This window comes from Elephas maximus, chromosome 21, assembly GCF_024166365.1.
Source record: "Elephas maximus indicus isolate mEleMax1 chromosome 21, mEleMax1 primary haplotype, whole genome shotgun sequence".
Taxonomy (NCBI): Eukaryota; Metazoa; Chordata; class Mammalia; order Proboscidea; family Elephantidae; genus Elephas; species Elephas maximus.
Window position 1 is genome coordinate 42,292,551 of NC_064839.1, and position 15,141 is coordinate 42,307,691.

Sequence of the window (15,141 nt, forward strand, 5' to 3'; positions counted from 1 at the left end):
ACATCAGATAGTTTTAATGCCTCTTCTTCTACCAGGAAGTTATCTGATTCTTTATTTTGGTTATATACTGGAGACATGTTGTCCTGCCTTTTTTTTCTTCTTAATATGATTATCTACTGTCTCTGAGACATTAAGGTCTTATTAATTTATTGATTGTATGTCAGTTTCATTCTGCTTTTTTCTTTTGTTTTGATATGTCAGTGCATGCGGGCCAGGTGTTCTTTGCTGCTTGCTGGTCTGTGGGTACGATATTTCTCACCACCTTATACAGGTGGGCAGGGCAACAGAAGGCAGGATGAGTCCACTTCACTGTACACTGGTTTGGCAAAGTGGCTGAAGGTGGACAGGGCAGATGCTGTATGCCTCCTGATATTGGTCCAGTGGTGTGGGAACATTCAGAGTCCCTCACCAGAGTCAGACAGGGAATGGTACTGGCTCGCTTCCCACTGTTCAGCAGCTGGTCGGATCGGGGGAAGGAAGGGTAGTGAGGGCCCAGTGCAGCAGGGACACTCTATCCATGGTGATGTGGCAGGGGCTGAGGAAAGGGAGGGGGTAGTGGCCTATGGGGCTAGGTGGGAGAGAAGAAGAAAGAAAAAAAGAAAGCTGTGCAGTGGGAGTTGGTGGGTGGGGGCAGGTGGGCCCATGGGCCTGTGGGAAGAGTGGGAAGAGATGACATACTGGGCTACATGGGAGAGAGAAAGAAAACAAAAGAAAAATAAATGGTGGCCCCTTTGAGGGTCAGTGGGTGGTGGTGGGGCAGACTTGGGGCAGTGGCTGGCTGGTGCACTGGTGGTCCTCTATCCATGTTGGCACTATGGGGCCTGGCAGGAGGTAGGGGAGGTGGTGTACATGTCTAGGTGGGAGGGAGAAAGAGAAGGAAGAAAAAAAAAAGGTGGCATGGTGGGGCCAGGGCAGCCCTGGGGGCCAGTAGGAAGGGAGGGGAAATGGCATTATAGGACTAGGTGTCAACAAGAAAGAAAAGAAAAAAAAAAAAAAGGAAAGAAAAAACATCATCATGGTGGGAGCTGGCTTGTGGTGGTGGTCAGACTTGGGGCAGCAGTGGGCCCATGGCTTTCTAGCTGTGGCAGTGTGGTGGGGGCTGGTGGAAAAGGATGGGATGTAGTGTATGGGGCTAGGTGGGAAGAAGAAAGAAAAGAAAAAAAATGGTGGTGTGGCAGAAGCCAAAAGAAGGGGGGGGGAAGTGGCATACAGGGATAGGGAGGGATCAGGGGTGGGGTGGCTCATGATGTGGACAGCCAGGATTGGGGGAGGTTCTTGCTTCTACTCACCAGATGGTTGAGGGGTGAAAAAAATGTTTTTATTTGGTTACCAGGCATTTCTGCTCACCAATTCTGACTCATAACAATCCTGTAGGACAGAGTAGAACTGCCCCATATGGTTTCCAAGGAACGCCTGATGGAATTGAACTGCCGACCTTTTGGTTAGCAGCTGTAGCTATTAACCACTATGCCACCAGGGTTTCCCTAGATGGTTTAGGGGTGAGAAAATGTGTTTCTCTGGTTACCAGGTGCTCTGTCTCCTGTTGTTAGCTCTGTGAAGTTATCGTCCCACACTGCCTGTCAATGGTCATTGCTAGCTATGTTTCAAGATGGTGCTGATGTGCCAAGTTAGTTGGCAGGGAACCTCTACTCCACGGCTATCCTTGTTCTTTGTTTTCCATCAGTTTCTTCTTCCATTTGATGTTTGACCTAGTTCTTTATCTCTTCACTTGATGCTCAGGTTTCCAGGATTGACGATTGTATATGTTTCACGTAGTTCTTCAAGTCTTTGCTGTGGAGGAACAGTGTGGTGTGTTTGTCTGGGGTGCCATGTTGGCTCTGCCTTTCCCCTTTTGGTTTTCTAACTCCAGATCTTTTCACATTTCATTATAATACTTTACCCACTACTGTTTCCCCTTTCCCCAGCCCTGAGACACACCAGAAGGATTTTACAAATGTTTGGAATGTAAACTGGCCTGGTCTTGGTAATTGGATGAAGCAGATATAAGAAAAAAGAGATGAGGAAGCTTTATAGCAAAATAAATAACTTGGGGACTGTAATGTATTGAATTGTGTCCCCCTAAAATATGTGTCAACTTGGTTAGGCCATGTGTAGTTGTCTTCTATTTTGTGATTTTCCTATGTGTTATAAATCATAATCTCTGCCTGTGGTTAAAAAAGATTAGGGTGGGATGTAGCATTCTTGCTCAGGTCACATCCCTGATCCAATGTACAGGAAGTTTCTCTGGGGTGTGGCCTGTACCACCTTTTATCTTATAAGAGATAAAAGGAAAGGGAGGCAATCAGAGAGTTAGGGACATCATACCACCAAGAAAGTAGCACCAGGAGCAGAGTGCACCCTTTTGGTCCCTGTGCCTGAGAAGCTTCTCAACCAGGGGAAGATTGATGAAAAGGACCTTCCTCCAGAGCCGACAGAGAGAGAAAACCTTCCTCTGGAGCTGATGCCCTGAATTTGGACTCGTAGCCTACTAGACTGTGAGAGAAAAAATTTCTCTTTGTTAAAGCCATCCACTTGTGGTGTTTCTGTTATAGCAACACTAGATGACTAAAACAAGGACCCATGTTGAATATAGAACTAACTTTTCAGACATAGTCTGGAAGCTTCTTAAAGAGGCAGTCTTCCATTAGCCATCCAGGAATTTCTGTATGTTGTATCATGAGTCAGTTGATGTCATTGTGTTATGATTTAGGGAATGAAGAAATATGAGAAAATGGCTTTTTTCAGCTTTTACAGGTAAAGTTGTTTATGACGTATAATGTAGTGGTTAGCTATTACTTAACACAAAACATATTTATTATCTCACGGTTTCTGTGGGTTAGGAGTACAGACCCAACTTAGTTACATCCCCCATTTCAGGGTCTAACGAAGCTGCAATGAAGCTGTGAGCCAGGGCATCAGTCTCATTTGAAGCTCAACTTGGAAAGGAACTTGAGCTCACGTGATTGTTGGCAACATTCAGTGACTTGCAGGTTGTTGGACTGAGGTTTTCAATTTTTTTGCTGGCTGTTGGACAGAGGCTTCCCTCAATTCTTTGTCAAGTGGCCCTCTACATAGACCAGATCACAACATGGAAGCTGGCTTCTACAAATCCAGCAAGGAAGAGAGTATCTTCCAGCAAGACAAATGTTATAGTCTCATGTAATATAATGTGTATCTCATCCCCTTTCCTGTTTTACTCTACTGGTTTGAAGCAAGTCACAAGTCTGGTCCACACTCAAGGGGTAAAGATTATGAAAGAGCAAAATTGTGAGTCCTAGCAGGCACAGAGATCACGGAACCACCTTAGACTCTGCCTGCCACACAGAGACGTCTGCAATTCCCATGAGCTTCCTAGATTGTTTTTCCTATTTACTCTTACTCATTTAAAGATAAAGCAATACTTACAGTGAAACAATGGTTCTTATAAACACACCTTTCTTGTCTTCCCTGACTTAGGTGTTTCTTTTCAATATATCGAAAGTTTCATTTGTGAACTTCAGCCAAGCAATCATCCAAACCTAGTTGACTCACAGAAAATACATCATTTTCCAAAGCAGGGAAAATTGTGCTGCTGAAGCTCTGGGGATATCATTGTAAGCAAAGAAAATAGAAGCTTGAAGAAAAAAATGTGTGTTCAAACAGGGTTTCTAGTAATTCAATTCAAGTTCCTGAAACCTCTTTCTATTCAAATATCCCTCAGTATAATACCTTATGAGGTAACACGAACAGGCTTCAATTTGAAACAATTTGAATAGTGACTGGCAAGAAATTTATAGAGATCACAGAGCTGTTCTTACTGTTGGTTGTTCATCTTTTCTACTAAGCCTTATTGAGCAGAATGAGAGGAAAATAGATTAACTCATAATATTTCTAATACCACAATTATGTCAGCAACAAATGCAGAATACATGTTTTGGTTCCACACGTTTTGTAATTCATAAAATTCACCTCTAGCGGCAACCATGTCAAAGCCCAGCTAGCAAATGTTGCAGCACACATAATCACTGCACAAGGCTTTCCCTTAATTTATCATTGGCCATGTCCTTGCCTGTCTAAAACTGAGCCAATCAAAACAGATCTTCTACTTGCCATTTTTATTCCTTCCATGTCCCTCAGTTTTGCTTTGTAGAACTAGCTACTGTCAAGTGTTTGGATAATTATTTAGCTCAGAAGCTAAGTTACCTTCTTACCTATTCTGACCCATCCATCCTTCAATATCATGTTTAAATATATAGTATAAGTTATTTCAGGAATTCCTGGGTGGCACAAATGAATAAGCGCTTGACTACTAGCCGAAAGGTTGGCAGTTCACACAAGGCACCTTGGAAAACAAGCCTGGCAATCTGCTTCTGAAAGATCACAATCTGCCTTGAAAACCATATGGTACAGTTCTACCCTGACACACACAGGATTGCCATGAGTCGGAATTGGCTCAATGGCAACCAACAACAAGAAGTTATTTTAGATAACTTCCACTTATCAATGTCTTGGAATAAAATGGGCTCTCCATTCTTTCTCTGCCACTGGTTGACTTGTGTCTATGATACCCTTCCTTCTCCTTGCCCTCACCCTTCCAGATATGCCAGCTAAATTATGTACTTGTCTATAATGAGTTATGCTCTCTTCAAAACAGCATATGCCACTTGTAGTTGGTACTGTTGTTATATGCTTTAATGAAATACCAAAAAATCTGGTGAAATAAAATAATGGACCACAACTACCACAGCCTCCACCAGGCTGAGTCCAGCACAACCAGATGGTTCCTGGCTACCACCACCAACTGCTCTGACAAGGATCACAGTAGAGGGTCTTGGACAAAGCTGGAGAAAAATATAGAACAAAATTCTAACTCACAAAAAAAGACCAGACTTTATTAGTCTGACAGAGACTGGAGAAACCCTAAGAGGATGGTCCCTGGACTCCCTTGTAACTCAGTACTGAAATCACTCTTGAGGTTCACCCTTTAGCCAAAGATTAAAAAGGCTCATAAAACAAAATGAGACTAAATGGGCACAGCAGCCCAAGGGCAAGGACAGGAAGGCAGGAGGAGGGGATAGGAGAAACAGGGAGTGTTGACATGCCATGGTGTTGGCAACAAATGTCACAAAACCAATATATGTACTAATTCTTTAATAAGGAACTAATTTGCTCTGTAAACCTTCAACTAAAGTACAATTAAAAAAAAAAGGTTTAAGAAATTTTGTGCTTCAGTTTAAACTAAAGGCTTTGGAAAGATTCAATAGAGTAGCTTGAAAATAGCTATAAAATTAGGTGTTGATAAGGTAACTGTAAAAGACCAGGGAAATATTTAGACAGATTTTGCCCTCAGAATGATCTAAAAATGGCTTTAGTTTCTCATTCAATTTTAAATAACTTAAACTGGGATTATAAAAAGATACATTTATGAGTGTATATCATGAAAAAATTGCACAGAAGGGCAATCACTGGAGACCATATTCACAGAAAGGTCTTGTTCCTATATCCACATACAAGGAATGAACACATAATTATTTGAGTTTTAACAATGCTTAGTTGATATCATTATGATTCAGTTTCTAGCTACTTTTGTTTTTTAGTATCAATATAATTTACGTAGTATAAAAGGTGCACATTTAGAGTATACACTTCAGTGGGTTTTAGTATACTTACAAGTTGTGCTACCATCACCACTATTTATTTATTGTGCTTTTGGGGAAAGTTACAAATCAGGTCAGTCTCTCATACAAAAAGTTATACACACCTTGTGTACTCCTAGCTGCTCTGCTCCTAATGAGACAACATATTCCTCCTCTCCACCCTGTATTTCCTGTGTCCATTCAACCGGCTCCTGTCCCCCTCTTCCTTTTCATCTCACCACCAGACTGGAGCTGCCCACATAGTCTCATGTGCCTACTTGAGCCAAGAAGCTCACTCCTCACCAGTATCATTGCCTATCTTATAGTCCAGTCCAATCTCTGTCTGGAGAGTTGGCTTTAGGAATGATTCCAATCTTGGGGGACCATGACCGTCAGGGTCCCTCCAGTCTCAATCAGACCATTAAGCCTGGTCTTTTTAAGAGAACTTAAGATCTGCATCCCACTGTTCTCCTGCTCCATTAGGGATTCTTTATTGTGTTCCCTGTCAGGGCAGTGATCGGTCCACCACCACTAATTCTAGAACATTTTAATCACCCCAAAAGAAACTCTATTCCCACGAGCAATCACTCCGCATTTCCCATGGCCCCAGCCCTATTAAACCAGTAACCTGATTTCTGTCTCTGGATTTTCCTATGAATGTAATTATACAATACGTGGGCCTTTGTGTCTGACTTCTTTCATTTAGCATAGTGTTTTCAAGGTTCATCCATGTTGTAGCACAAATCAGTACTTCATCACTTCTTATGGCTAAATAACTATTTTTTGCATCTTGCCGAACTTGGTGTGCTAACATTTTGTTAAGGATTTATGGATCAATATTCATGAGGGAAGTTTTTTGTAGGTTTTCTTTTTTTTCCCTTACAATGTCTTCATCTGGCTTTGGTATCAGGATAATAATACTGACCTCAAAGAATAAGTTGGGAAGTGTTTTCTTCTATTTTATGGAAGAGTTTGTGAAGGATTTATGTTGATTTTTCTTTAAACATTTGGTAGAATTCACCAGTGAAGTCTTTTGGTTTTGGACTTCTCCTCTGGGAGGGTTTTCATTACTAATTCAATCGCTTTTCTTGTTATAGGCATATTCATATTTTCTATTTCTCCTTGAGTCACTTGCATTTGTTTGTGTCATTCTAAGAATCTATCAATTTCATCTAGATTATCTAGTTTGTTGGCATATAATTATTCTAGTTTGTTGGCGTACAATTATTCATAGTATTCTTATAATCCTATTTTCTATCTGTGAGCTCAGTAGAAATGGCCCCTTTGTAATTCTTGATTTCAGAAACTTGAGTTGTCTTTTTTTTTCTCTTGGTCAGCCTACTTAAAGGTTTGTCGATTTTATTGATCTTTTCAAAGAATCAACTTTTTGATTTGTTTTATTATTTTTTATTTTGTTTATTTCTACTCTAAACTTATTATTTCCTTCCTTCTGTTTTTTTTGGGGGGGGGGGTTAATTTTCCCTTTTAGTGTCTTAAATTGCAAGGTTGGGTTATTGATTTGTGATATTTCTTATTTTTAAATATAGGTATCTACAGCTATAAATTTCCCTCTAAGCATTGCTTCAGCTACATCCCATACATTTTTATGTGTTATGTTTGAGAAGATTCTGGGTGCTATTTTGTTTTTAATCAGGAGGCATATGATATCTGGTTGTCAGACTTTTGCTGATGTTAGTGGTATTTGAAGTTCAAAGCTTAGATTCATTAATTTATGGTTACAAAATAGTGGAATTATGTAAGTTCTTATTTTATTAATTAATTAGTTGGGATATTTGTATAAAAATACACTTTCCATTATCTACTCTTTGATTACCCGGTGGTACAGTTTGTGTAGAAAAGACAAGATAAATGCTTGGTTCTTCCTCTTTGTTTATCGATCTTTGATATAATGACTTGTTTGCCTATCATCCTCTAAAAGTGGCCATTACTTTTTTTGTTTGTTGGGTTTTTTATTATTTAACTTGTTCGAAGGCTTGTTGCTGCTGTTTGTTTTATAAGTACTCTTTTAGGAATCAGAGATAAGAAGGTGGACAAAACTAGAGTACCTCCTTTAAAGTCCTCTCAGCCTATTTCCAAATTAAGACATATTATAAACCATTTAGGAAATAAATAAAATGGCATCTTCTCTTCAACAGTATGAAAGTGTTGATCTGTTTTTACAGGTATCTGGGATACAAAAGTACTGAACAACTCCAGTCAGTAACATTTGCATTTACTAGAAAGGAATGGGGTCACAGAACACATAAAATAGAAGGAGAGTGCACAGTAAGAAAATAACTCAATTTATAAATAGATTAGGTCCAAATGTTCTAAATGTTTTGAAGGAATAGAATGTGGCACAGTGAGCAGGCCTAATAAAGAACACCTCATAGAGACAGAATGGTGATTCTGAAGAGGTGTTTTTAAATTGGGTTTGGAAGAATGAGTAGGAGCCAGCAAGCAGAGATGTGGGGAAAAAAATTTCAGGCCCACAGAGCAGCATGAGCGAAAGGAGTTGAGGTGCGAAATGACTAGGCAAAACTGAGGAAAAGATAGGAGACTTCACCTTCAAAATGCCCATTAACTTGACCTGGGAAACACAGGTACAAGTAGAAATGCAATAATAAAATTATTTCTTCCCAGTTTACAAAATTTATTTTTTCTACACACAAACTCAAAAATGAGAGAAAAGAAAAAAATAGTTCTTAATGCATATCTTGACTCCATCCACACCATTAAGGTTGACTCTACTTTGAGGAGGCCAGCAGCTCTTCCCCAGTCATATTTTGAGTGCCTTCTAACCTGAGGAGCTCATTTTCCAGCGTTGTATCAGACAGCGTTCCACTGCTACTCATAAGATTTTCACTGGCGGATTCTTTTCAGAAGTAGACCGTTAGGCCCTTCTTCCTAGTTTATCTTAGTCTGGAAGTTCAGTTGAAACCAATCCACCATGGGTGACCCTGCTGGTATTTGAATACAGATGGCATAGCTTCCAGCAACATAGCAACACATAAGCTCCCACTGTACAACAAATCGACAGATGCATAAAAAAAAAAAGATGCATAGATCATAACAAATTATGGATAACATTGCGAAGAATGGGAATTCCAACACACTTAATCATGCTCATGAGGAACCTGTACATAAATCAAGAGGCAGCCATTCGAACAGAGCAAGGGAATACTGCATAAAGTCAGGAAAGGTGTGCGTCAGGGTTGTATCCTTTCACTATACCTATTCAATCTGTATGCTGAGCAAATTATCTGAGAAGCTGGATTATATGAAGACTAATGAGGCATCAGGATTGGAGGAAGAGTTATCAACAACCTGCATTATGCAGTGACACAACCTTGCTTCCTGGAAGTGAGGGGGACTTGAAGTACTTACTGATAAAGATCAAAGACCACAGCCTTCAGAATAGATTACACCTCAACATAAAGAAAACAAAAATCCTCACAACTAGACCAATAAACCACATCATGATAAATGGAGAAAAGATTGAAGCTGTCAAGGATTTCATTTTACTTGGATACACAAACAGCACCCATGGAAGCAGCAGTCAAGAAATCAAAAGACGCTTTGCATTGGGCAAATCGGCTGCAAAAGACCTCTTTAAAGCATTGAAAAGCAAAGATGTCGCCCTGAAGACTAAGGCACACCTGACCCAAGCCATGGTGTTTTCAGTTGCCCCATATGCATGTGAAAGCTGAACACTGCATAAGGAAGACCGAAGAAGAACTGACGTCTTCGAGTTGTGATATTGATAAACAATATTGAATATACCATGGACTGCCAAATGAGTGAAGAAATCTATCTTGGAAGAAGTACAACCAGAATGCTCCTTAGAAGCAAGAATGGTGAAACTTTGTCTCCTATACTTTGGGCATATTATTAGGAGGGATCAGTCCCTGGAGAAGGATGTCATGCTTGGTAAAGTAGAGGGTCAGTGAAAAAGAGGAAGACCATCAACAAGATGGATTGACACAGTGGCTGCAGCAATGGGCTCAAGCACAACAATGATTGTGAGGATGGCACAGGACCAGGCAGTGTTTCGTTCGGTTGTACATAGGGTTGCTATGAGTTGGAACCAACTTGACAGCACCTAACAACAATGCAAATCTATGATGTTATAAAATTTTTAATGTCATCAGTTTTGCTCAGCTGGTACTGCATCTACAGCAAGTTTTCAAACCTCTAAGCACAAACAACATTTGTTTGACTACCAGTCAAGGTTTTTCCTCATATTCTCCTTCCCAAATATTTACCGATAACTGTTAGGTGTGAACCAGTGACTGCATTCAAGGTAGGGCCTCTTATCATCTTGGAGTTACCAGGATGGGACGAAAAGTTATTTGCTCCATCCATTCCCTCTGATACAGTGTCTACCACCTTTTCCATCCACGTTTTTTAAACCGACTTGACTATATATAATTTACATAAATTGAAATGCACCAATTTTAAATATACAGTTTGGTGAGTTTTGGCAAACGTATACATCCATGTAACCATCACCACAATCAAAAGATAGGCAATTTCTATCAGCCCGGAATGTTCCTTATGCCCTTTAAGATTCATCCCTCGAAACCACTGGCCCCAGGCAAGTGCTAATCTCTTGACTTTCATTATAGGTTAGTTTATGTTATTCTAGGTTTTGATACACATGGATTCATAAAAAATGGACTTTTTTGTGTCTGCCTTTTCCCCCAGCATAATGTTTTTGAGATTGATCCATGCCATTGTATATATGAGGAGTTCATTCCTTTTTATTGCTAAGTAGTCATTTATTCCCTGGATATACTGGAATTTGTTTATCCATTTACCACTTGATGGACATTTGGATTATCTCCAATTTGGGGCTGTTATGAATAAATCTGCTCTGAACAATTATGTACAAGTCTTTGTGTGGACCAAGCAGTTGATTATGATATAATTTTATATAATTATAGATTCTTGTTGCTAATATTTTGTTAAAGGAATTTGGTTCTATATACATAAAGATATTTCTCTGTAGTCAGTTTCGTAATTTTTTTTGTCTGGTTTTGTTATGATACTGGCATCTTAAAATGTGTGCGTAAGTGGAAGAGAGAACTACACAACAAAAATTTTTATAAGTAGATCAGTTAGGGTTTAGAGTATAGCATAAATTCAATATGGAAAGCCACTGGCGTGGGGAAAGAAGAAACAAACTTATTTTAATAGTATCAATTACTCCGGTTTCTTAGAGAAACGAAATACTTAATGGTAAAAATAATAAAGGCACAAATATATAAATACAGATTATACATATTTAGGAATATATGTGTTTGTTGTTGTGTGCCATCAAGTCAATTCTGACTCATAGTGACCCTATAGGACACAGTAGAACTGCCCCATAGGGTTTTCTAGGCTATAGTCTTTACGGGAACAGATTGCCAGGTCTTTTCTCCTGTGGAGCTTCTGTTGGCTTTGAGTTGCAGGTCTTTTGCTGAGCAGCCAAGAGCTTAACCATTGCACCACTTTGTTGTTGTCGGGTGCCACCAAGTCGGTTCCGACTCATAGCAACCTTATGTACAACAGAACAAAACGCTGCCTGATCCTGAGCCATCTTCCCAACCTTTGTTATGCTTGCGCTACTAGGGCTCCTTATATGTGTTTAGTTGACCAGAAATTGTAAACAATGCTGAAGGCATCAATGAATTTATTATCGACTGAGTTAATCTGAAAGAGCTTTCTCTACAGGAGAAATTTGAGGTTGAGCCCTGGAGTATATAAGCTTTGCAATGATTCTCTTAATTATAATATTACCACCATCCTTCCCTCACCTTGAAAGATGAAAATGATTTACCTGTGTTCAGGCTTGTTCTAAGTCAGAGATATGGGCAGTCACATCCACCGCTGTCTGTCCCGCTTTTAATGGTGAAACCCATAACCTCTTTGCCATGAAGATCTTATTATAAATAAAAAAAGTCCTTGACAGGAGGCAACCTGAAAAATCCAGTTCCTGATCCATTCAACAATTTCTTAATTGGATTTTGTTGTTGTGCTCTGGAAAAATGTTTGGGGAAATTTTAAAAGTCTGTTACAAATAATCTTATAGCTAAATGAAGGCCTACCATTAGTCGAAATAATGACCCAAAAGGTTTACCTCTATATTAATTTTCCTAAAATTTTACTTCATATTGACGATTTTCCACAAGAAAATTACTGCAAAGTCCCTGTGCGCGTACCTGTGTGTGTGTGTCAGGAAGTCTGGTCTCATCTGTAAAGCCTGACCTAATGACACTTAAAATTGATGATACTTAACGAATCTTTCCGTCAAATACTACCTCTTTTTTTTTCAAGAGCATTGTATCTTGGGTTTTTCATTCTCTTTACCGAATCTCTTCTTTCACTAGGAAACTCTTTATTGATTTTTTTTTTCACCACAAATGGATTCATTGATTTGACGCAGAAGTCTTAAATTTCACCACGTGTGTAACTGAAATGGATGCCTCTTCAAGACAAATGGATGTGTATTTTGCTGATTCTTTGGGTCTATTAAAATAATTTAATGTTTATTACATAATTACGTAACTAAGACAATCATTTTGAAAAAGAGCAATGTGCAAAAATCGAAAGTCTTCTCATACCAGTTCCACTTGTCGGAAGTAACAATTAGTAACTATTTGATTTGGATCTTTACAGATAAAAAGAGCTAGAAAGATAGATGATAGAATAAATTGAAACTAGCCTAAGATAATTTATTGATTTGTTTTATTCTTAATTGCTTCCCCATGAAGTTTTAATACCACAGATTTACTGTATATCTGTTTATGTATTACATATGATTTATACATAAAAAATAAGATTTTTTTTTTTTTTGCTCACAATTTTCATGCCTTGGGTGAGATTTGCCCTCATTGAAAATATATGATTTAGATTACTGTGTTATTCAAGCTCCCATTTATAAAGAAGAAATGTAAGATACTGTTTTACAGTTCTGAATATGATTTAATATGAAATGAATTTATGAAAAAAGAATCCAAATAAAAGTTTTTAATAGCAATAATGAACATTTAATAATAAAAAGATCTTTTTTGATGTTGATAAATTTTTATTTTGCAATGTAGTGTGAATTAACTTATTCTTTTCTAACATATTTGACTTCCCAAAACAGTTTATGATGTGAACGTTTTAGATCCTTGTATAATTTAACCAAATAATCCAGGTGGCTTTTGAGAGAAGCACATTTTTTTTAAAACAAGAACATTAAACTTTTTTCCTTTTGTCCGTGTGCAGAAAAGAGTTAACAAGCCTGAGCCTGCTACGCTCAGAAAAGCCTTACCTGCAAGGTTGGTCCTCGGCTGGTATCTGAGAACTTAGCTAGGAACAGTTCTCCTCTGATAGAAAATTTCCCTAAATGATAGGGGTGGCTCACAGTGTCAGATTGTTTGTATAAACAATGTGGTTTATGTTGAACACCTGCTTTCCTTCTGGGATTCTGGAATTTTGGTGTGTGCCCAACAGTGAGTTCCTATGTGACCAGCCCTAAATAAAAATCCTGGGCTCTATGTCTGTAGTGAGCTTCTCTGATAGACAGCATTTTCCCATGTGTTGTCACAACCCAGCACTGGGGGAGTAAGTGCAGTTTGTGCAGCTCCACGGGAAGAAGACTCTTGGAAGCTTTCGTGGGGTTTTTTTTCCAGACTACACCACATGTGCCTTTTTCCTTTGATGATTCTGCCCTGTATGTATATGTATATTTCTCTTATTTTGCTTTTTTAAAGGTCTTGGCAGGGTTTTTAAGTCAATCGAGTTCACCCTACATGTTTTTGTCCCGCTGTAAACATTGATTAGTGCCAGCAATATCAGATTCCCTCCAAAAGCAGTGGAGATGTTTATCCAGGAGCTGGGGTGGGGAGCGGGGGGAGGTGTCACTCGCTCTGTTTGCAGTTTCCTTTTCGTTTTGGGAGGGAGCAGACATTTTGTTGTGGCATCCTGAAGATGTGTCCAATTTGCTTAGTAGATGTCACTCCTATCCTGAATGTCAAGTAATAAAATATATGCTCTTCTGGGATTTATAAAAGTTGGACACTCTCCCTAAAAGTCGGCTGTACATGAGGGTGTCTATGTACCTTCAACTTTTTTTTTTTAATTGTGCTTTAGGTGAAAGCTTAGAGTTAAAGTTTATTTCTTATGTAAAAATTAATACACATTGTTTTGTGACATTAGTTGCAATCCCCGCAATGTGACAGCACACTCTCCCTTTCCATCCTGGGTTCCCTGTGTCCATTCGACTGCTTCCCGTCCCTTCCTGCCATCTTATCCTGCTTTTTGTTTTATAGTCCGGTCTAATCTTTGAAGAATGGGCTTTGGGAGTGGTTTCAGTTCTGGGTTAACTGTACACCTGGGGGCCATAGTTCCGGGGGTTCTACCAGTCTCTGTCAGACCATTAAGTCTGAATTTTTACGTGTATTTGAGTTTTGTTCTACATTTGTCCTGCTCTGTCTGGGACTCTTTGTTGTGTTCCCTGTGAGGGTGGTTGTTGGTGGTAGCCAGGTACCATCTAGCTCTTCTGGTCTCAGGTCAGACTCATGGTGGAGTCTCTGGGTCATGTGATCCTTTAGTCCTTTGGGCTAATATTTTCCTTGTGTCTTTGGTTTTCTACATGCTCTGTATATTTTTATTACAATAAATCTTAGCCATGAGTGGAATCCTATGAGTCCTTCTACTGATCACAGAACCACCCCTGGCACAGTTAGTCTACTTAGGATTACTATTAGATTATCAGTTTAGATTTTTCTTATTTTGGAAGAGAAACACATGTAATTTAGATTTTCAAAAATGTTAATTATAAGATTTTATTCTTGTTCACTTTTGTTTGTGTAGTAAGTATTCTTAAAAGGGGAGATTTTGTTTGTGTGGTTCACTGATTTGTACCTCAAACTACAAGAACAGTACCTGAAATAGTAGGTATTCAATAAACATTTGTTGAGTAAAATATATTAAGAAGTATGAATAATTGTACGCAAAGAGGATGTGTGACTACCATGTGAGTTAAAATCAGAATTGTATTAATGTCGTTGTTGTTAGGTGCTGTGTACAACAGAAGAAGACACCACCTGGTCCTGTGCCATCCACACAATAATGATGTGCCAATAATTAATTAATAACTTGTCTTAACTTTCTCTTATGATTTGACATTGAAAATACATCCATTTCTAACTTGACCATGTCCTCTCCTCTGATGTTTTTGTCATTCCATAGTCTGCTGTTTCTGGAAGAAAATAGAGCTATTTTGAGTTGCTCTCAATTAACACTAACCTGGTTTTCATGATGGGATATTTGCCAGTTTTTTTTGCTTATGGTTTCAACATTTTTCAAATCTTGATGTTGTAGCTCTTTATTTATTTTTTAAAATAATTTTTATTGTGCTTTAAGTGAAAGTTTACAAATCAAGTCAGTCTGTCACAAATAAGCTTATATACACCTTACTCCATACTCCCACTTACTCTCCCCCTAATAAGTCAGCCCCCTCCCTCCTTCCAGTCACTCCTTTCGTGATGAT